This window comes from Lathamus discolor, chromosome 7 (assembly GCF_037157495.1).
Source record: "Lathamus discolor isolate bLatDis1 chromosome 7, bLatDis1.hap1, whole genome shotgun sequence".
Taxonomy (NCBI): Eukaryota; Metazoa; Chordata; class Aves; order Psittaciformes; family Psittacidae; genus Lathamus; species Lathamus discolor.
Window position 1 is genome coordinate 7,542,775 of NC_088890.1, and position 21,277 is coordinate 7,564,051.

Here is a 21,277-nt window from a genome sequence, read left to right on the forward strand (position 1 = left end):
CCTCCTGGCTTCCCCTCCTCCCTGGCAGCGCATGAGGCTCAGAAAGTCCTTGGTCAGTCTAAACCTTTGAGCAGTAACTAAAAACATCGGTGTTATCAGCAGTGTTCCCAGGCCGAAAGTCAAAAACACAGTGCTGCGCCAGCTACTAAGGAGGAGAAAAAATGACTGCTACTGCTGACACCAGGACACATACTTTCATGTGTTTGACCTCAGTTACTCAAGCGAGCTATAGCAAAGCATTCAATGCCTGGAACTCCTTTCAGAGACTTTCCAGTCAACATTGTTGCCTCCTGCTTACCTTGCTGCTGCAGATCTGCAGCCTTTCTTACAGATATTAGAAGAGTCATTAGGTTTTTAGAGTACTTGCCATTATCTGTCACTCCATTTGTGTTACAGCTTCTTTTTTTTTTTTTTTTTTTTTGTTTCATCATTAATGGAAGTTTCCACACTGTCTTGGCAGTGTTTATTTCTAAGGTGACATAATAGCATACTGCATGGTCCCAGTGCGTGTCTTGCTGAGAGCCAGTAAGCATCAGTTCAAGTTGATTGTGAGAGTAAAGTCGAGCACCAGTTTGAAAATGCAGGGATTTTAAATTAAAAAAATCCTCTGGCTAGCTTTTTTCTCGAGCATATACCTCAACTGAACTTGAAATGCTGCCAAAGACGCAAGGCTACATTGTTTATTAAAGTTCTCTAAACTATCTTGAATATCATTTGTATAATGCTTTAGATGGGTGTGACTCATGGAGAAGGTGCTTCTGAATGTTCCTCACCTACAACATGACCCTGTTGGCTAGCCTTTGCTGTGGACCCAACACACCCCACACGTTCCCTTGTATGTTCGCTGTGCAGAAAGTCTCCAGGTGTGTGACAGCAAGGTAAGCAGGAGACAGCTGGTGATGAAGTTCTGTATTTTCTCGGGTATTTCCTTAACTTGAAGATTCTTTCTGCACCCTTTAAACTTGTCATTAGTTGAAGTCATTAAGTGAGAGAGAGAAGAGGTAAGTAATTAAGTGAGAGAGAAAAGGTAAACAGAATTGATTCCTCTAGGCTTATACTTCCACCCTGAACATTTTGGCTCTTTCTTCTGCTATTTCCCTAATTTGAAAGAAGGCACTCATTCACAGAGTCTTCTCCGTCCTTTATACTACAAGATTCTACAAGATTTTCTAACAGACTGTTAGCCAGGTACATGAATCACTGAATTTCTAATCGGAAAAATAAAACTAAAATAGTATGAGGGAAGCTTCCAAATAATTGAACTCACAATAGATTACAAAGCTTTATTAGGCTTGTTTACAGATTCTTCTTCTAAAGCTCTTCAAATCATGCTCGTGAGAGCAAGTTTAAGGAAAAAAAATCAATGGAGTAGTTTTGGCCATCACTTGCTCTTCTGCTGCAGTGTGACTGGTCTTACCAGACTTGCTTAATGCTGAGAGGCAGAATCTCAGTTTTGGAACCAGTGAACTGTATTTTGTCAGGTTGCTTTCTTTTGTCAATTACAGCTGTTCTGAAGAGACAGGAACATCACTAATCACTTCTTAAATTTCCTTCTGTTACTTTGGGTTAGTAGCTTTCCATGCATAGAAATGTGACACTGTTGCCTTCAGATTTCGGATAGGTTTCATTGTTTGACAGCATCACACGTTGATTTGGCATTTTTTGCCTAAGGCTGATTTTCTAAAGCTGTTTTTCAGATGACACCTGACTGCACTGATACATTTTCTAAAAATAAAAATCTAATAATAGCTTATGCAATAAATGTTTGTGAATGGAAATTGTATAGTTTGCTAGTAAGTTTCAAATTTGCACAGACAATGGGAGACTACTGATACACTAATGAAAAATCCATGTCTTTTGGGGAGGCAAATGTAGAGATCTTGTCTGAGTGTTTGTTTACAAACAATATAAAATCTGAGGGTCTCTTTCACTGGGTAATTTGCTTGTATGGTTTTGTATCTGTCTTGAATCTTAAATTCAGCAGATGCTGATACATTTACAAACACTACAGTGATGACATATCTGGAGTCTGAACATATCCAGTATTTGGGTACCCAGAAAGTAATGTTTCTGCAAGGAGTGATTAAGGACAGAAGAATAATTTATTCTTAGACTGATATAAAAGAGAAGCTGTAAGATAGCTTGGTTGTTTTGTTTTTTTTCCCATTTGAGGCCATTATTTGAATCTCTTCATGTTGACTACATCTGTCTTTTTCTAGCCATTCTTCCTTTTCGATGGTCTTGAAGCAACTCTTCACATTTTTGCAAACAGAAGTGGTGAAAGCAATGATCAGAATTTAAAGATCTGATGTTTTGATTACAGCATCCTTCCCTCTCTTTCCATTAATTTTCCAATTAAGTTAATGTTACATTTTTTATTATTGCTGTTGTTGAAATACTTACAATCAGCTCAAGCTATGTATGGAATAAAGATAGGATATTTAACTACACTGCATATTTCATTTAATGGATGAAACTGAGTAAACCTGATACTTCTGGCAAAACAAGTTGCCTTAATAAGAATAATCAATTACATTTTCCTCTCTGCCACATGGCCAGACATGCAAAGCATAGCTTTCCACCTGGGTTCATCATGTCAGTTGAAAAGACAGAATTAAAAGGGACAGAACAGGGATTGCAGTCCTCTCCATTTCATCACACAAACTTCCCCTCTGTGCAGCTGGTGCACTGAAAGCGTGCCTGCTTCAAAATAGACTCAGTAGATGTTAACTGTGAGAACAAAAGACCTTTAATTCTATAGTGTGCTTTTTGTCCTAGAGAATTTGTATTAATGATTTTGCAGGGATCCATAGTCATCTCAATACTTTGACATAAAATGAGCTCCTTTGCAATATGTAATCTGTAGCAACAGGTACCCTGCAAATGATGCACTTATCCTTACCTCAGCAGTTAATTTCTTCAGTATTTTATAGCCACTAGTAAGAATAAAATAGTTGGGATAAGCAGAAACTTGAAGAGACACATAAAAATAAATAAATATAGAAAAAGGAGTAGAAAAGTGTTTGTTTATGTGTCCTTGCTCGTGTGGGTGCAGTTGAAAACTGAGGTCATCTTCAGAGTTATTCCTCTGTACTCTACAGAACCTCACTTTTAAGTACACGTCTTTGTGGCTTTCTGAGCTTCCAACAGTAACTGTGTTTCTGTAAGACTATGTTGTGGCTTCTACTGGCAAGTACAAGGCAAGTGGTGAGGCACTGGAATGGTTTGCCCAGGGAGGTTGTGGATGCTCCATCCCTGGCAGTGTTCAAGGCCAGATGGAACGAAGCTTTGCGTGGTATGGTTTAGTGTGAGATGTCCCTGCCCTGCCCATGGCAGGGGGGTTGGAACTAGATGATCTTAAGATCCTTTCCAACCGTAACTGTTCTATGATTCTATGATTCTGTGATCTCTCTTGGGCGAAGAGGTTATCTGTTATATAGAGATGGTTTTCACAACCTGTATTGTGAAGTCAGTTTCATTTTCTAATTCATTACTCTTCAGCTAGGATCTTCACAGGGTCTTTATAGAGTTCTTAAGCTTGATCACCGCTTCATGAGACTGTATTGCTATTTGAAATCATAAGGGTCTTTGAGCTCTTAGGCCTGCTGTGACTCTGCAGAACTCATATAGACTGTTACTAATATTTTTGCAGGATCTTTTTTACTCTTTACATATTGATATACTGTGCTCTTCTCTGATATAACTAGTGCAGCATTTTGTTGTAAACTGTTGTTGTAAATCACTTTTATGGTTTGAAATGTCTTTGCAAGGTGGTGGAACGACTTTGCAGAAAATACTGCAGTTGCTGACCGGAGATTCTTTCCCTTAAGAGATAATGCTTGCAAAAAGAAAACATAATATGATAGTGTAAGCAGAAAAAAATCTGGAAGACTTGTTGCCCATTTAGATTCCATGGATGTAATTAAAAGACTTCCTATCTTTGTCACTCTGTGTATATTGTGTATATCCTATACACAAACTTGGCTGATTTGATGAAGAAAGAGGAAAAATGAACTACAGACTAGAAATTTGGCATGGAAGGTAACTATATTGATTTTTTTTTTTTTTTTTTCCATAAGAAATTTTTCTTTAAAATTGTCCCTTCTGAGATCTGAGCAAATACAGATTTTCCTACTTTTGGGGATTTTTTTAGTATCTTTTAATTCCAGCTAATGGAGAAAATGTGCTAAGGAAAAAAAAGCAAAAGGGTTTTGGTTTTATTTTTGTTTTACATGCAAACTTTTATCTAATTAAAAAGGCACACGAATGCCTGTAAAGAGTGCCCTCTTTAGTCTACAGTTATCTGATTATTTATTTCAGTACTGAGTATGTATCCTTAGACCTTCCTAAATGAAAATAGGACATTTTAATCTGACCATGTTTCTATCATGGAAAATACTATTCCAATTATTTTCCTTTTTCCTTTTATCAAGGATTTTATTTTAAATATCTGATGGCTGTTGTTATGCAGCCAGGTTATTTGAAGTCTGATTCATGCTCTCCTAGCACATATCCTGCTTTACACATCTTTATTTTACTGTTGTTAACCAAATCAGATTTAGGTATGATCAGCCATGATGTTTTGTTTTGTATCATTCTGACTTAATCTGGTGCTACCATGTCTTTCTTTTTCTGTGATTGCACAGAAGTTAGCAAGGCAGTGCTATTTATCATTTTTTTTTGGGGGGGGGAGGATTTTTTTTCCCCTTTAGTCTACTCATTCTCTGTCTCTGGGCTTCTGGAGGAATTATAAGAACTCCATGCATTGCTTGAACTCCCAGGAGAGCTGGGTAGTCCTGTGGGAGGAATGTCTGAAAGTAAATGAATTTATTGATGTACTTAGGCTGAGACTCTAAGACAATCACCCTGACACCAAAAAAACCCCAAACCAAACCCCCAAAAAACCCACCAAACCCCCCCACCACAAACCAGACTACCACAGGCCTGCAGATGGCTGTGGGTAGCATAAGACTGCAGTGGTACTTGGTAATAAGCTACTCTAGGACTACAGTGGAACTACTCCAAATTATCAGGAAATTTCACATTAAAAAAGACTGTAAACTTCCAAGACTGTCTTGCCTGTGCCAGATCTGAGGGATGTGTGGTTACATCTGGGATAATGGCTGCTGGTGCTTTCTGACAAAGCTGGTTCCTTCATGACGAGTTTTTTTTAAAAGGGAAGAGTACATATGTTTTAAGCTCAGTGCCAATCGTCTTAGGGCAGCAGCACTAGGTGATATTTCTCTCCCTTTTCTGTTATTACCATTGTATCCCAGATTCAGTAACACTCAGACCAGTATTGCTTTGATTAAGGAAAGAGACAGATTGCCTTGTTAAAGGTACTTCACAGAGTATGAAGAAAATAATTTGAGAACTGCTTAGCTTAATAATTCATAGTTAGCTGATGTGGCAGGACAAACAAAGTACACTCAAAATTCCAGTTACCCGAAGATCATGAATGTCACTGCATTCTTAAGATAATGGACAAGATGCTACTTCAGGACTTTCAGGGACAATGTATTCATTGTTCTTCAGTTTGTCCAATGTAGCAATTAATGTGATTAAGATAGCGCCAAATCTGTTTTAAATACTGTTGCACTGGGTCATTAACTTTAATACTGTCATCATGTTCTCCCTACTGCATTTACCTTATTTAGGGAAGATACTAATGCTTAGCATTCACTTGGATCAAGAATATATTAATGCTTCTCTAGTTCCCAAGATATTATTCACACTGTTCATGCATTATATTGGTCCAGTAGAATAAAAAAAAAATTCAGCCCTATATTCCTTAGCCACTTGAAAATCCCACTGAAATGATAGTAAGTGTCTCTAGATCCATAATTTGCAAACTTACTGGTATTTAGCCAGTTGTGTGTGTGGTTTTTATCTTGATGGGTCTCTGTTAGGATACCTTCAAAATTGGCTAGAATAAAAAAAGGTAGGACTATTTGTAGGTCCTATAAAGGATGTGATGCAACATAGCTCAGAAGAAATTATAAGATAATACTCAAGCAGTTCTTTTTATTCAAAGATATGTCAAGGCATGCTGGATTTTTTAGAACTGCTGGAACTGGCTGGAGGTACCTATAAGGGGTGCTAAGTGACTGTAAGAAAGGGAGAAAAAAATGCATTGCTTTTCATTGTTACAGATGTCAGTTTGGCACTGCTCTTTTTTATTTTTTTTTTACACTTTGGAAAAAGAACGAGAAAAATGTTTAATTATTTAGAATTTGTGCATATTTAATCTTAGGGGAACAGGTCTTTGGACTTGAATTTAAGATGAAGAGGTAATATATTCATGTGGCTGAATACAGAATCATAGAACAGAATCATAGAATAGTTAGGGTAGGAAAGGACGTTAAGGTCATCTAGTTACAACCCCCTGCCATGGTCAGGGACACCTCACACTAAATCATACCACCCAAGGCTCTGTCCAGCCTGGCCTTGAATGCTGCCAGGGATGGAGGTTTCACAACTTCTCTGGGCAACCCATTCCAGTGCCTCACCACCCTTACAGCACCTTACACCTTGTCCTATCACTACAGTCTCTAGTGAACAGTCCCTCTCCAGCATCCTTGTAGGCCACCTTCAGATCTTGGAAGGCTGCTATGAGGTCTCCACGCAGCCTTCTCTTCTCCAGGCTGAACAGTCACAACTTTCTCAGCCTGTCTTCATACAGGAGGTACTCCAGTCCCCTGATCATCCACATGGCCCTCCTCTGGACTTGTTCCAACAGTTCCATGTCCTTTTTATGTTGAGGACATCAGAACTGCACACAATACTGCAAGTGAGGTCTCACAAGAGCAGAGTAGAGGGGCAGGATCACCTCCTTCGACCTGCTGCTCACGCTGCTCTTGATGCAGCCGAGGATACGGTTGCCTTTCTGGGCTGCGAGCGCACACTGAAGCCAGCTCATGTTCGTTTTCTCATCGACCAACACCCCCAAGTCCTTCTCCTCAGGGCTGCTCTGAATCTCTTCTCTGCCCAATCTGTAGCTGTGCCTGGGATTGCGCCGACCCAGGTGTAGGACCTTGCACTTGGCATGGTTGAACTTCATAAGGTTGGCATCAGCCCACCTTACAAGCGTGTCGAGGTCCCTCTGGATGGCATTCCTTCCTCCAGCATATCAACCGAACCACACAGCTTGGTGTCATCGGCAAACTTGCTGAGGGTGCACTCAATCCCACTGTCCATGTCACCAACAAAGATGTTGAACAAGACTGGTCCCAACACCAATCCCCAAGGGACACCACTCATTACTGGTCTCCAGCCGGACATTGAGCCATTGATCACAACTCTGCGTGCGGCCATCCAGCCAGTTCTTTATCCACCGAGTGGTCCACCTATCAGATTGATGTGTCCCCAATTTAGAGACAAGGATGTCGTGTGGGACAGTGTCGAATGCTTTGCACAAGTCCAGGTAGATGGCATCAACTGCTCTATCCCTGTCCATCAGTTCTGTAGCCCCATCATAGAAGGCCCGCAAATTGGTCAGGCACGATTTCCTCTTAGTGAAGCCATGCTGGCAGTCACCAAGCACCTTGTTGTTTTTCATGTGCCTTAGCATGCCTTCCAGGAGAATCTGCTCCAAGATTTTGCCAGGCACAGAGGTGAGACTGACTGGTCTGTAATTCCCCAGGTCTTCCATTTTCCCCTTCTTGAAAATGGGGTTATATTTCCCTTTTTCCGGTCATAGGGAACTTCACCTGACTGTCATGATTTTTCAAATAGGATGGCCAGTGGCTTAGCAACTTCATTTGCCAGCTCCTTCAGGACCTGCAGATGGATTTCATCAGGTCCCATGGACTTGTGTACGTTCAGGTTCTTAAGATGGTCTCGAACCAGATCCTCTCCTGCAGTGGGCCCAAGATCTTCATTCTCACAGTCCCTGCGTCTGCCTTCCAAGACTTGGGTGCTGCGGTCAGAGCCTTTGCCAGTGAAGACTGAGGCAAAGAAGTCATTAAGAACCTCAGCGTTTTCCAAATCCAGGGTAGCCAGCTCTCCTGATAGCTTCTGAGGGGGTCTATGTTGTCCCTAGTTTGTCTTTTATTCGCTATGTACCTATAGAATCCCTTCCTGTTATCCTTAACATCCCTAGACAATTTTAATTCTAACTGGGCCTTAGCTTTCCTAACCTGGTCCCTGGCTTCCAGGATGACATTTCTGTATTCTTCCCAGGCTGCCTGTCCTTGCTTCCATATGTAAAGAAGGTGCTAGAAAAGCCTTGAGTAAGCACATATATCTGCTAGTGGATTTCAGACATGATCTTCAAATGTTCATGGTACTTTACTTTTAAAACTCTCCCAAGTAAAGACAGATACTAAAATCTTGAGGATAATGGGTCCACCTTACATGACATGTGACAAAGTCTGTTAAGTACACCTGTGGATATTCATCTGTGAACTCATTTCAGGTAAGATTAGAATGCCTTTGCAACTCTGAGAATAGGAGGTGGTAGTTGACAAAATGATGCAAGAGTGCAGGCTCAAACAGTCAAACAAACAAAAAAGGTATCAGTCCCATTGGTAAGAAATAGAGAAATTAAGAATAGTGTCTGGTAGACAGGCAGAAGTTTATCATGCATATTATAGGGTGCCCTTGCAATGTGAAGGGGAGAGGAAAAGAGGGTAGTAAAAGTCAACAGGAATATGTGGGAAAGGACACACAAAACTTCTAGCGTATCAGAGCACAGATATTTTCCAGGCTAGGGAAATTGTGCATAAAGTCTTTGTGGGAGGAAAAAGGAAAAAAATGTAAGTTGGCCAACATGTGCAATCTGCTCAGCCTGTGGAACAACAAAGTGTACAAACTGAGTAATAGGGGAATTGGTCAGATGTGCCTGGAAGGATTTGCATGGGGAGAGAATAGAAAGAAAAATAGTTGTGAAGTTATAGTTTGCTGACTTTCCATTAAATCCTTGGAAATACTGTTACAGTAATCAGAATAGGCTGTTTTGTGCATAGTGAATGGTGAAATAGTGCCTGAAAAGGGAGTTAGGATGGGCTGGTGACTGCACTGTAAAGTTCTCCCTGGCTTACAGAGTACTGTTCCATGTGTAGAAAAGCACAAAGATGCTTGTATACATGGCAACAGTTATCATAGTTAAGGTAGCTTTACTAAAGAAAGTTTAGACTTCAATAAGCGACATTTGTATCACATTAAAGACAATGAGAGGGGTTCTCAATGAAGTGAAAACAGATTGTGAAAACATTAAATTTTACTTTTGATACTTCTTTTAAAAATGTGCAACCTTCTATGAATTGCATAAAGCTATTGGATCTCTTTCTGGAACAGGAAGCATTACATTTTTCTGTACTAGTGTATATAAAAATCTCTATTTCAATAATTATTTTTTTTTTTCTCCAAAGTTCTCATAGCTTTCAAAGAAATTCCCTGTGTTTCGCAGTTTGACCTGCAAAAATAATTAAATGCATACAAAACTGTTCCTGTAGAGTTTGTGAAGAATATAGTGGATTCTACCTCCTTGGTGTAGAGCAGTAGACATGCTGGGTTAATTAACTCTCCTCATACCTGCATCGTTCCTTAAGATACGTTCTGGAGAAACGGTTGTAGTTCTGCAGAGAGGTTCACTTTTTCACTTCCCAACCCTGGTGCATAACATAAATTGAATTACTTCTAATAGCCCTTCTGTTCTAAAGTTGTTGAGGTATGTGTCTAGGCAGCCTTTGAAAGCATATGTCTGCAGTACTGTGTATCTTGAAATAAATTGGGAGAGCTTTCACAGTTCTGTAGAATGATCTGACTTGATAAATACCAAAGAAGAGTTTTTCTTGTTCATTAGCCAGATGGGTTCCACAGATTCCATACTACACAATTCTACTCTATAGTCTGGGCAATAGTTAGTTTCAAATGTACAGCTTAGCTTCAGTCTTAAATTTATGATGACCTTCACTTCATTAATTAGTGAGTTTAAAGTGTGCAATCCATCAGCTGTTTGTTTGATCCAGTAGCTATATAGTTCTAGAAATTGCTTACCTTTTTAGTGCTTTATAGTTTTGGAGACAGGGTGGGAGGGAGGAGAATTTCCTGCTTCTTGGACATTTCCAAACTTTCTCAATATTGTGATCAAGAATACGTTATGCTTAAGAAAATTTCCTTTTAATGAGCTAGTCCACTTCCTTGTGAGAAAACTGGACCTCTTCAGCCAAAATCCTCCAAAAAAAATATGTATTTGGGCAGAGGAGATTTATCTGCTCTTCTATCCATTATATGTTCCCCAAATACCAACATATTTTTACATATATAAAATGACAAAACATAGTGAGTTTTCTTTGGAGATTCCTTTTTCCAGGTACTAGGAAAATATGCACTTGTTTATTAGAAATTCTGCGTAGCTATCGCTCCCGCACAACTCGGTGAGAACTGCAGATGTTTGGCACCTTTCAGTATAGTATTCATCATATAACAGGCTGGGCATTCAACACTGGTGATTGTCAAAATCTCACCTTATGTTTTAAATCTGATTCAAGTGCATAGCAACTTTGTTGAATCAGACAACTAATCTTTCTGAAGTAGTATGATGTCTTTTAAGGAAACAAAGGCTTTCCTATGCAGCAGTCAACTGAAAGTAGTTAGAAAGATCTCACAGCTCCTAGGAGGACTTGCTTTTTCTGTTAAAACTAACTGGACCCCGATTTTTTTTTTATGGCAAGTGCCTGTTACGAGTAATGTAGAGGGCGGGTGGAAAGTGAGAAGATACTTGTCTAATTAAGGGACCCTGTGGAATCCTCACCTGAGACAGGAAGATAAAGACTTGTATGAAGGTATCATGGGCTTCCTTTATGGATAAACAGAGAGGAATGATTTTATGACTTATCCCTCCAAGATAAAGTGGTAAGAGCCTGCTTTGATTTCATTCCAAAGGATATGTGGCACATTAAACAATTTAGGGAGGTAGAAAATGTTAGGCAGTGATCCCAAGACATTTAGATGTTATTTTCTGTAGGTTCAGATAAAAAATGTAAGATTTCTTTTGCATAATTTTTTTTCACCTATGATGAACTCATTAGTTCCTCAGAGAACACAGAGCTATGTGATAGGAAACTTTAGGTTCCAGACTAGTGAAAAGTTATCCCCAGGATCATTTTTCTGAAATCTTTCAGATGGAAATCATGCAAATTGAAAAAAATGTACATTTCAAGGTTGGAAGTGATTATTGGAATGAGATGAATGTACCTCCCCAAAAATGCATAAGTTATGCTTTTCTAGGTGAAGCATTTTAAACTATTATTCTTAGTAGTGTTGCTGTCAGTGTTTATAATACAGAATCTAGGAAGTTCTGTCTGTTGTTAACTTCGATGTTTGGCAGAACAGTTAATGTTATTTGCAGCCAGCTATGATTATTCAATAACATTAAGGTCAGTGTGGCATAGCAGAGTTAGTGGGCATCTCTTGGCTGATACTCTGATGCTAATTCATTGCTGGTGCACTAGTTTCACTCACTGCAGTAACTTTAAGAACCTCTATGATCAGCATCGTAGGTCAAAGAGACTGTTCTCATTGAACAATGTATTCATCATTAATGTGTAGTCATTTTTTGATATATTTTCTTGTGGGGTATAAAGCAAATTACAAATGTATCCAATTAAAAATATGGCATTAAATGAAAATGTAAGTTTTATGAATTAAGTGGCAGATAGTGCTTTGGTTCCTGTTTTGATAAATTGCTTTTATTGGCTTCTTACAAAGATGGCTTGAAGCAGATGTATTTAAATTAAGGCAAAGCAGTTTATGAGCAGAATAAAATGGTCATAATGTTTCAAATTGACAACAAGTAAAATAAAATAACTGTACCATAAAAATGAACAAAAGAGATATAAAATCTACATTGTGGGCATTGCGCCTTCATTGTGAAGAACGTTTCTTAGGGAACTTTTTCAGTTCACAACTGTTGCTAGCACTTTAAACTGCATTTTAACCTTGGTTCTAAATATATTGGAATATTTGGAGCTTAGTGACCATGTAGTATGAAAACCTATATTCAATAAATGGCTTGCATGGACAGCATAAATATCAGTGTATATGTATAGATAACTAACAGATAATTACCAGTAGCTGTTATCATGCATACAAAATTCTGTTGATTCTGGGTCAAAAAAATAACTACCTTTCTTTCTCTCTTTTTAATGCTCTTATTCTCATGTGAAAACTACCAATTCTTTTCCAGCTTACTTTTACATGTGCTGTTCCTTTCTGTGAAAAACTTGGGAAAAATCTGAAAAACTGAGGTTTTTTAAGCGTTTATGGGCAGTACATACTTCTTACAGCAAGTTTATCTCCTTTGCAAAGGAAATTTGTTTTAGATCGGACAGTTCACTAAATATGCAGAGTGTCTGTGGTATCATTTATATAACTGTACCCTGTCAGATTCTGTGCAGCAGGTTTTCATTCCAGGGACCATCTCCAAGTTACTGATCAATAATTCGTGTGTAGTACATGCTGTAATAGTTCCATTATAGCATGCACTGCAGAAGTCACTCCAGTCAGTTTCATCCATTTTGGCACAGAAGAACTGCATGTCACAAGTTTGCAAAAAGCTGTGTATTGTTCTCATCATACAATTAGACTGTGGAATCCTTCAATCATGTAGATTTCATGTGAATTTGAAAAATGGCTGTGCAAATTTGTGAAAGACAACTTCTTGAAGGATGGGGAAACACAAATATACCACTCTGGGTCAAGATGTCTGAGTTTCAAACTGGTAGAGGTTGGGAGATAATACTTTGGAATTACTATTCCAAGTTATTTTTCAGGGTTTTTTCTTTACATCCACTCATGGTATCTATTGGAGGCAGGGTACTGAGTTGGCTGGCTGGCTTAATGCAGAGATTCTTACGCTAAGTTCTTACAATACTTTAATGATTTTTCAATAGAAAATATCTTACTGGTGCTTCACCACTTAGCAGATAAGGTGGGGTTGGTGCTACCTCAAAACTGGGGGTAAATGTGTTTGTATCTACTTGAATCTAAACAGCTTCGTTGCTGTTTCCTTTATTGCTGGACCTATTGGGGTTCTATTAGCAAGATTAAGCTACCTGATGAGAACTGATGTTCCCCTGTTTTTAAGATGGTCAGTGGTGGCTGAGTTGCTACCCTGGTGCAGAATGGGAAATGATGTGAATAATTTTATTTATCTTGTGGGAAAGCCAAGTAATTGTGGCACAGATGGAATTCAGCTGTATCATTCCATCTCCTTCCATATAGATGCTTGGACTTGTCTCAGCATATCGCCTGGTTTCATCAGTGTAACAAATCCAAAAAACTGTCAGGTTTCCATTATCACCGTCTCTTTGGCACAAGGTAGATCTTAAGTAGATGATTCATGAGAATGTGTTGTTGGAAAGGACTGTACTGAAATGTGTGTGACAGATGTCAAAGAAATATTGCTAATATATTTTAAGTGCTGCTTCCAACTGGGGCATCTTTGAAAGTATAAATATCCTACAGCAACAAGGGAAAAATTCCTTCTGAGGTCTTCTAGAAGTGCTTTGTATATAGTTTTCTGGAGCTAGGCTGCATATTTATGATACTGACAACAGACATCTTCTTGATAATGGAGAGACATGGAATAACAATATTAAAGTAATCCTTCTGGATAGCATTCTGAAATATATTGTTGTGCTTCTGTGCTGCTTTGCAGGTTTTGTGTAAAGGTTATATCCTCTTCACACGTTTTTACTTAGCACTATAAATAGGACACTTGTTTTTTAGGTTGCAAAAAAGTTTGTGTAAAATGCACAAAAATTCACAGGCACCTTGTAAATGACAATTATAATAGCAGATATACAGGTGAAACTCCTGTTATGTCAGTCAAATTTCATTGTATACATATGCATGAGTGGGACCAGCTTGGAAAAGTTAATCAGATGGAAAAGTTGCCACAGGTGTAAGAATCAATTAAATCTTCTAAATAATTAGTTACATGTCTTGTGAAATAAAGTACCATTTTGATGGAAATTCTTATGATGATGGAAGTTCTTAAGAAATAAGACAAACAAAAAACAAAGCCCAGACTCTCAAAATATTTTAGAAATTCCAGATAAGATAGTAGGATAACAAGGAGTAAAACCTGTTCATACAGACAAGAACGAAGAGTTATGTATGCCAAGCCTAGGACAAGGACCCTTTTGCTCTTGTGTGGCTGTTCTGTAAGAACCATGAACGGAAAAAGCTGAAATTAATGATTTTGACAAGACATAAGCGCTTGTGAATGGCTGAGAGACCACTGTGTGCTGACAAGGATGTTGACAGAAAATCTGACAGTACCGAGGGATAGTGGCAGTAGAAGGGAGTGAGCTACTGAAACTCTGCCAAAACTTTGTGATTTAGTAGGTGACTCCATGAACCGAGTGTGTTCAGTTTCTGGTTTTATTGGAAGAAATTCTTGCAAGATAACAGATCTGAAATGTCTGTATATCTAATGATTTTTAACAATTAATATGGCTGTAAATGGCACTGAAATTAAAAGGTATTTTAGCTTTCTGAGCCCAGTAAAATTGATTTTTTTTTCACTGTAAAATACTGGGGGTGTTCAGTGGACCAAAATAGAATACAGTACTTGCAACTGCAGTGATACTGAAGAGCAAATATGAATAACAATATAGGTTTAAGTGAAAATAAACATCAAGATATTGAAAAAATTACTAAATATACAGTTAAAGAACAATTTAAATTTAAATAGAAAATCATGATCAAAATTTCATATTTAGCAGCTTGATAGCTTTAGTCCTTGCTACAGGACAACATGCTTAAGAAAAGTCTCTGTAATCAGGTATGTAAATCCCCTTCCTATGTTAAAAAGCAAATCATTAGGATTTATCTCTTGTGGAGGCCAGAAAGATAATAGTGATATTTTTCCAAACATAAGTCATATGGATTTTCTGCTAGTATAACATTTGTGAGTATTGGCAGAAGATTATTTGCAGAAGCTGCTCAGCCTTTTTGTTTCAACTGTTTCTTTGGATTCTGGTAGGTAAAAATCACTTCGGATGATCAGTGCATAAAACTTCAGCTCCATTTAAGTTGGTCTATAGAGTGTGCTCATGAGCAGACTGCAAGAAGTAGGGTTGGAGATAAGAGTACATTCAAGGCTAGTTCTAGCAGCAGCAGAGACACTAAGTAGACTAAGTACCTATATACCTTGGATCCAGTTTACATCTGCTTAAGGCAGTGGCAAATCAAGTATCTTAGTTCTGGCTTTAACCAGAGAAAATACACTTTAAAAAAATCTTTAGCAAATGCAGGAGATTATGTGGCTGAGACATACTACTTACCTGCTTTGAGCACTTTTAGTAGTTAGGTTACATATATTGCTATAAAGGGTTTCAGTGGAAGTGCTGACATCCTTAACTGTAGAAACAATGTGCACTGCTTACTGTAGTATAATTAAAGATTCTACTTCTACCAGTCTCTAGCATGAAGCATAGAGTTGTGGCTGCAATAGCAACTATTTTCTCCTTCCAGTAAACTCCACATACATTAAAAAGTGAAATCCTTTTGGTTTTCTGTAATTAAGAATCATCTTTTGTAAGAATTCAGGTAAACACTGTTTCAGATTCCAGTCATTCATCAGAATGGTCCCAAATGGTGATCAAAATAAAGCCTGATGCATTCAACTTCAGTGAAATATTCACTGGCAAGTTTACAGAGTCAAGGCACTAATTTTTACTTGTGTGTTCCCTCCGCCCCCCCGAGTTGTGTCCTGTGAGTTGAAGAAACGTTCTCAATAATATACCCCAATGATAATTTCTATATTATGTTCTCTTCAGGAACATACTTTTTAAAAGTTATTTTTAATTACAGATAAGATTATCCAGTCCATGTCTGTACATAACTAAGACAAGACTACTGGATCCAAATGTGCATAGGGAATTCAGAAGGGCGGCTTTGTCATCTAAACTTTCCATCTTCTGAAAAAGATTATAAATGATATAAAGAAATATGTGCTAGGAACTTAAGCATATAATAAAGTCGGAATCAATTATTTTTGTCTGGAGATGTGACCGCTCATGTAGCAACCAGTGTTTTGATTTATAAATGTTTGATGAAACACTTAGACTGGCTTGGTTGTTAGCAGACTATAGACACATGAGTTCCTGTGCTTGCCTTAGGCTTGCTGAATGTTGCGTTCATACCAGCTGCTGTACCTTTTAAGAGGTTGAGTGAGGCTGTAAGAGTTGCCACTGTGAATTCTGTTTATGCACCTAGCTGTTTGCAGTAAAACAAAATTTTAGAGAAGTCGGTATCATGATTTATGATGCTTTACTTATATATGTGTGTGTGTGTGCATATGTATTTCTATTTGAAAGGTTTAATTCTTGCATTGTGTCAGGTTGCGCAATGATGGAGTTAACAATCTGTTCTTTTGTTTTCATACTCTATGGGCCATGACCCAAGCAATGGCCATAGAAATCATCTTTCCTATTGGTTTCTGTCTGTAAGTTAAAATGAATTCCATGATGTGATACTGTCAGCTAGTTTTGCGCTTTCATGTATTTGCTCAAAAAGAAGTGCACTTTTGATGTTGTTCTACTTACATCTCATCAAAGGTTTTGTAGCAGCTGCATTTCATGGCTCTCTGCAAAACCACCTGGAAAACATCCATCGTCTGAAAGCGATATTCTTAAGAGTGTCTTGCAGACTCAGATTTGCAGGTTGCTGAATGCTGCTAAATTGAAAACGACCTTATTTGAAAGGAGATGGATGCCGTCAATCCTTTAAGAATATCAAAAGCTACACTACAAACAGCTCACAAAATGTAATGGGTGTCTAGAGATCCAGCTGTAAAGCTGCAGTGCTAGTGTAATCTGTTGAATTTTAGTTATATAAAGTAAGATTTTGCATATCTCTCTTGAAATTATTTTATATTGACTGGCTAGTTTAAAAGTTTACTGAAAATGTGGTTACCTGTGTTTACTTAGAGACAAAGCCTATACTTAATGGAATTGTAGTTAAATACTCCTGTAACCTTTGTGTTTTCCCCTAGCAAGTTGTCAAAGAGAAAACCATATGTGTTAAGATTTAGATCTGCCTTTCCAAATGTATATGAATTTAAAGAATCATTGAAAAAGAATCATTGCTGCAATTCAACAATGGCTGGAAGTGTATTTAATTTTTTTTTTTAAGAGAAAGGGAATAAATTATGCATGTTCTTGATGAAGTTACTCATTCAGTCCCACAAGGATTTGTCCATAGACCTTTGCTGTTCTATATAAATCTATACATGCATAAATTATTAATAAAAAAGGTAAATAGTATATATTCAACAAGAAAGTTTGTTTTCTCAACTATTTTAAACAGTGAAAACTTAATTGGACTGCAGAGAGTTTGAGAACAATTTTTTAGTACTAGATGATGCAGTAATATCATAAGTACAGTAAATTATTTTTTTAAGTGACAGGTGATATGAAGAGGAAAATCACATATAATTCTACACAGTGATCTCTAAGTTGGCTATTGTTATTTTGTTATATTGTTTAGGGAAAAAAATAAAAAAGGTATTGAAAGTATTTTGGATGGTTCTCCAAAAACGTCAGCTGAAGCCTTGCACTAGATTTATCCAGGCTTCCTTAGGAAACATTTATGTTGATGAAATGTAGATTCTTTTTTAACAAATCCATTTTGGAAAGCAACAGCTTTATTAAAAGTGTTCTCATGTCCAGCTTGTTTCTTTAAAAGGAAATCAGTCAAAGAAAATTGAGATACTTAAACAGAAAATAATGAGTAAAATGAGCAGCTCTATTGTCTTTTTTGTTTATTTTATTTTATATTAATCTGGTATTAATTTCCATCAGTCATTTCTAGTGGCACTTAATGCTGTGATTCATACCATTAATTTATTCAAAGAATTACATAGATAGTATGTAATAATTAACTACTACATAGTCTAGTGTTGTTTTCACAACCTGCTACATGAAAGGACAGATATCTCCATGCAGGTCTGATATCTTACTGTTCAGGTGATATAAAGGAGCCAGATGCTGGCTGTAGTTAATCAGAGGATTGTTCTGTTCATGGAAAGCTCTCAGCTAGAATAAAGCACACGGCACTGTCTTCTACTCCAAACACTTCTGCCTCTCTGACATCAGAAAAAGGACAAAATTTTGATCCATTAATCCAGCTGATGTGTAATATCTTATAAAAAACGTGTTGCTAGGACATTAGGCTGCTGTTGGCATGTCCAGAGCATTGTGGAGCTGTAATTATTTCATTGTTTTTCAGCTGCTGCATGGGTCAGATGAAGAATATAGGAGATAACATGATGCAAGAAGATTGTGGACTCTACAATTTTTCTGAATAGATGTCCAATTGAAATAAACCTAGTAAGTATTAGGGAGATGTGAAATTAGGACTTTATTTCTCCTGCAACTTCTGCAAAATATTGTGAGGATGTTGTAAGTCACAAGACATACAATGAAGGAGTACTTAAATAAAATGTTTCTTTAAAAAAGGAAATTTATTGTTTTGCTTTTTATACAAACCAGCTAGTAACTTGCCCTTCTCTCTGGGTCACCCAAGTAAGTAGCATGCATATGTTTTCTGTTAAACTGTTTCCCTTGTTGCTGCATTACACTGCATTTTAAGGGAAGGAAGATAAAATCAGATATAGAATGAAAAATTGAACCTTTATTCAAATATATAAAGCTAAAACCTTTTGTGGAGATTTTTACGATTGTTTAAAAAATACAAGGTTTAATTATTTTGTGGTTTTATATCATCTTCTTCTTCTTTCCAAATCACAGAATAAAAGAAATCTCAAATAAATTGCTGTTGGGGAGATTAAAATGTATGGTTTACGTCAAGCATTTATTGTGAAGAATTTTAAATGAGAATGTTTCACAATTGGTAGCCAAGAGGCCATACTCAAATTGTCGGAAATCGCAGCATAAGACATACGGACAATGTTTTTAGCAGCTTCAGCTGCGGTAGTCATTTGATTCCTGTGCTGCTTTGTTTTTTCCACTGGGTGTCTCCACACTACACAGGAAGGACATACGGTGTTTCTCTCAAAGCAAATACTTGAAAGCAGAATTAATACTAAAAAGCATGTTTGAAATACAGTTCAACATTAAATTACAGATAATAGGCATATCTAAACGAATCCTGCCTTCCAGATCTGAAGCCTTGAGTGGCACTTTTCTTCCATTCACCAAAGAATTTTGAAATGCTGATAAATATTCTATGTTGATCTAACTTTGAGGAATTCCTGTCCCAGTGTAGTATCAAAGTGGAAATGGGCATCCAGTGGAAATTCCCAAATCCTGCTGTCCTCCTTTCTCAAATAAAATAAAAAATAAAAAAAAATCTTTTAATGTACATTACTTACAGAACTCCCATCCAGACCCTTCTTTCGAATTAGACATTTGTTTCACCTTTGGCTACAGACAGTCGTTCCTATTTCACACTGCAATGACAATGACTGATAGCTTTGAAATTAACTACCTATCAGTAATCCCTGGAGCCCGTTTCTCCTAGGTGTAGGTTCCTGGCTGCACTCTTAACCGCAGTCATAATGGCCATATCCGCATTGCTTTTTAGTATTCTTCTGAGCACTATGACAGAAAGACTCTTCTGTGCTTTTTTTTTTTCTTCTCAGCATCCATCCCATCAGGGCTTACAGCATCTTTATGCTGGCTACAGAGATGTATCGAGTTATCCATCCACTTTTGCTTTTTGTTTTGGATTACAAAAAGTTGGCATTGCTGCTTTCAGGAGATGTGATGAAACCAAAGTGTGTTTGCGTGGTAGAGAGGTTACATGTTATAATCCCATTTCTCTTTGGGGTGATCAGTAATTCTGACAATCAGAAGAGATATAATTTCAGCACAGTTGCCAAACACTGTGCAATTCTACAGACCTTTGGTGTAGGTTTGATTCCAGCATCAGCCATACCTACGGATTACTGTTGATACAGTGCATTTCACAGTTAGTGAAAGCAGCTAGAGATGTAGGGGACAGCTGGGTAGCACTGTTGATTTTATGTTTGAGGGAAATCTGTCTTAGGGCTGGTAAAATAGGAAACCCTTGAATGGATATTGAACATTTTGAACTTCTAATGCTGAGCAAAGGCATCTTTCAGTTCAGCAGGAATCATTACCCTCTTCATTCATATTTTTTCCTCTGGAATTTAATGTAAAAAATTAATCTGTGATGAAATGGATGTTATTTCTCAATTCTAATTTGAACCCACATAGGAAGAACACCAGATTGCTGATGTAGACATTTTCCTCATCCCTCATAGACTGGTTTTCATCTGTTTCTTTTCTAATGAGATGACAATCTACTGCATATTAACTTCAGGGTCTGCTATCTTTTTACTTCACTATTGCAATTAAAAACCTAATGTATAGAGGTGTTGCTGCAGTTCAGTGGAAGTTGCAACAGAATTAGTGTTAAGAAATGTAGAGGTCTCTCTTTTACAAGTGCATCATGTGCTTTCAATTATATATTTTTTGCAAGGATAGTAAAATAGAGCGTATAAATGACTGGCTCAGCTAAAAGTCGTTTCCCTATTGATTTGGTTACCTTCTTGCTGCTTTTGCCTTGCCGGCCAGCAAGCACTTTTGTTTTCTTTTGTAAACTTTATTGATTAGGAGAGAGAGAAAACATGGATATATGCGTGTTTATATCAAAACATTTCTTCATGTGTTTCAGCAGTGTTCATACCAAAACAATTACTTTTGTGTTACATGAATAGCCCTGTAAGAAAAAGCAGTTTTCAGCTAAGCATGGTTATTAATTTTCCCCAGGAGAACATGGAATACATTCATTAAAAACGTGGAGACAGATGCAACTGGTGGTACTGTTGTGTACCATTGAGAAGCCTTTAATGACTGGTTCTTGAGACTGTTGTCTCTATGGGCTATGAATTGATGCATGTGAGAATAATTATTAGTTCGAGTGCAATCTGTACCAGTGCCCTTTTTAACAGAAAGTTCAGGCTGCAATGTCTAATTGCTAGATTAGATGGATAGCGGTCTACATGGCTCAACATTTAGTGGTTGCACCATGCCTGCTTCTACACAGCTTTGCAGCTGTGTGCTTCCAACTTTTTTTTTACAGATGATGGACACTCATTTGTGGTCTCTCATTTGTGGTCTCTCAATAAGGAAAAAATCTTGCCATTAGTACCCTCATTAGCTTATGGTCTCTGGCCCTTGTGTTCAATGACGCTGGAATAAATGGAAGCGTAGTTTTTTGCAGATGCTTTCCTGCCCATATTTAGTTGGGTATCCCATGAGCCACGTTAAATTCA

The 21,277-nt window shown here is 37.6% G+C and overlaps 1 long non-coding RNA gene across 3 annotated transcripts in view; it reads left to right on the forward strand.

Moving 5' to 3' along the window:
* The window catches only part of LOC136018169 (uncharacterized), a 49,557-nt gene extending 31,080 nt beyond the window's left edge, over window positions 1-18,477 (forward strand). For all 3 annotated transcript variants that reach the window (XR_010614277.1, XR_010614278.1, XR_010614279.1), the window contains one exon: window positions 18,244-18,477. This is a non-coding gene — a long non-coding RNA (uncharacterized LOC136018169). The remainder of the gene's footprint in view (window positions 1-18,243) is intronic.
* Window positions 18,478-21,277: the final 2,800 nt, after the last annotated feature.